This window comes from Triturus cristatus, chromosome 11 (assembly GCF_964204655.1).
Source record: "Triturus cristatus chromosome 11, aTriCri1.1, whole genome shotgun sequence".
NCBI classification, from domain to species: domain Eukaryota; kingdom Metazoa; phylum Chordata; class Amphibia; order Caudata; family Salamandridae; genus Triturus; species Triturus cristatus.
In genome coordinates this window covers 623,789,280-623,792,426 of record NC_140594.1, presented here as the reverse complement: position 1 = coordinate 623,792,426, position 3,147 = coordinate 623,789,280, and positions in this window count along the sequence as shown.

The window sequence follows — 3,147 nt, the reverse complement described above, 5'->3', positions numbered from 1 at the left end:
AACACTTCCACAACAGAACAGATGACACAGCTGGTGCCGCTTGTGTGCAGAAACTGGCCAATCACATATGGCATCGCAGGGAAATGTGAGTTGACAATGTACAAGTACAAACACACATCCCCGATGTTGTCGAAATGTCCACTGTCTCGCATCATATAGGCAGCTCCCCACAAACAGTCACAATGTGCACTGTCATTCAGTCGGAATGTAAACATGTACAATTCGTCAACATACATGTGAACACAATGTCAAACTGCATCTCCCCTTCACATTACAGAGGGAAATTCAACACCTTCTGCAGAGCAGCCCAAACCTCTCTTCTCTGATGACAAAGAGGACCACCACACCTTTGACTCCGATGCCCTCCAACAGCTTGAGGACAGCCTCCGCAGCCCACTTTCAGGAGCAGGTCAGCCCAGCTGCTACGAGGAGAACCCACCCCATGCACAGAACACACAGCAGGCAGCACTCACCACCACGGCTGCCTCCCAGGACCCCCACGACGAACACATGGCCTTCCAACGCTGTGTGTTGGGGTGCCAAGAGTAGCTGCCTGAACAGGTGCAGGTGGGGTTCCACCGCATGGCAGACAAAGTAGACACCATACATGGGTGTCTAAGTCCCATCAGGGACCACTCACAGTCCCTAACGGACACCCACAGTCCGCTCCATGCCCTCCAACGAACCATGGCTGACATCACCAGAGTCCTGACTCTGAGACAAGAATGACTGTCTTGTCAGAGTGGCTCCAGCAAGCTCGCACGGGAGTTGGGACTCATGTGGATGCTCATGAAGAACATGGAGCGGACGCGTGCGCAAAGAGCGACTGCCACGGTTGCACACCAGCGAGAGGTAGCTGGGTCCCTCAATGCCATAAAGACCCTCCTCATGGCATTTCTGCCACATGGCCTGGCACTGATGCATGCTGCTGCTACCACTCCATCCACATCTCCGGCCCCTGATGTGTCAATGCCACACAGTGCGGCACACATTCCACCTCCGGCCCCTGATGTGACATCCCCACACAGTGCTGGAGACAGAACACCACCACCCACATGTGAGGCACATGAAACAGCAGAGGACGAAGATGCGGATGAATCTGCCTTGGTGGTGAGAAGGAAGCTGTAGCATTCATCTCCGCCCTATGGCCTGTTTCTGCTTGGTTCTGCCCTCTGCATCATCCCCTTCCACTGTCCCCCGATGCGCTCTGCAACACTCACCTTGGACCTCGACATGGACTGCCATATTCTGTTTGGTTACCAATGACACAGCTATCAGAGTACAGACTGAACTCCTCTTCTGATGTACCTGTCATTCCCTGAAGGACTCTGGCTGGCCCTACACGGGCCAACAATGTGAATTGGGGTTTGCATGGCCCTGTACTGCTCCGGCTTCAAAACTCCACTGATTGTGCAATAAACATTCGTGGTCACACCGATGTGTCATACCTATGATCTTTCAAGTGTGGAAGTATGGATGAATGTATGGTCCGTGATTCTCCCTTACGTTCATGTTGCTCATGTTGTGGGACTTGGGTCACGGGTGACACGTTGCCGATTGCGGCACGGGTGGCGCCGACACTACAACGGGGGGACACGCATTAGTTATTTTCTTGTCCAGCCCAGGACGGAACCATGCCCAGTGCCCCGGGGTCATTGTTCACAACCTTACGCTGGACTGGCATACGCCAGGCCAGCCCACTCGGCTTACGCTCACGGGGGGAGGACAACGCGACATGTCCCAGGTCTTCCCTGTAAGGATCTGCTGCTCACAGGTCTAGTTGTCAGCATACCACAGCCACTCCCTCACGGCTGGTTTACACCCACACCAGACCCATCCGGAACAGCCTTCACAGGACATGTGACTCTGCCAATATAAAGGGCTTGGCGCACTTGCTGGACGCCATTTCCACTCTGTAACTGGGTGTCTCTGTGTGGTTCACATTTCTGCATGAGGGCCTAGGGCCCTGCCACAGCACATTACACAGTGCGGGGGGTGACATGATGGCGTCTGCACCACGAGACTCAATCATAAAGGGTCCATGGCTTGTGGTGCACAGACTTGGTGGCACCGGATACACTGGGGCAGGCACAGGCACGGGACAGTGTCTTTCGGTGCACTGAGGTAGGGGCACCTTAAGTGCTGAGCGGGTGTGCAGCCTGCGATGATGCGCCGTCCTGGCGGTCTGGACTGGCAGGATTAGTGTGAGCCCTGCTGGACCGCAGTGTAGGCCTGAGCCAGCGGGCAGTGCAGGCCTACTGACACGTGGCGTCGCCTTGCGATTCACAGAGTTAGTGGCACCTCTAGAGCTGAGCAGGTGTGCAGCCTGCGATGATGCCGTGTGCACTGATATGTTCCCTGCCATAGCGAAATCAAGACCCAGAATCAAGTGTGTGACCTGGTGTCCCGCGGTGCAAGGCTGCATGATGTGGAGGGTGCCATGGTCGCGGGCCCCAGGCTTGGAGCTCCCACTGGCACGTGGTGGGCCCTCTTGGAGACTCGCCGGTGGCGGAAGGTGAGCAGTGAGGCCTGGTTGCACATCAGGCGAATTGTTTTGTTCCGGATTTCGTACATTTGATGTGATATCTCTTTGTCTGGGGGGGGGGGGGGGCTGGGGAGATGCATGTTTAGTTGCTCCTGGGCATCTGTTGTTCTTCATGTGTGGCTCTGGGCTGTGCTCCCTTGTCTGGTGCTGGTTGTCGTCCGACTTTACACCAGGTCAGAGCAGGTTCTAAAATCCTGCAGCTAACGCGCCTTAGCGCCTGTTTTGTGTTCTTATCGCCGATCTGGCTGGTCGTTGAGAATGTTGAGGTGTGGTGTTGTTGCGGCTTTTTGCACGGGAACGCCTATTCTGCATCTCATTAGCGTTAGTTGCCCGGGTCATCTGTGGCGATGTTTTTTGCGGCTGCTATCACAGGGAAACTGGTGATATGGGCTGTTAGCACCAGCTTGTGAATGGGGCGATATATTTATTGCGACTTTGGCTGTGCTAAAGTGCCGATAACTCGGTGATAGATCCTTGAGAATATGCCCCTACGTTTTAAGAGTCAGAGCATTGGCACTGAGGCCTGTTAGGACGTGGTGCACTCTCAGAGTCAAAGAACAAACTGCATCAGTCCAAAACTTTGGGGGTGATCATGCAATAAT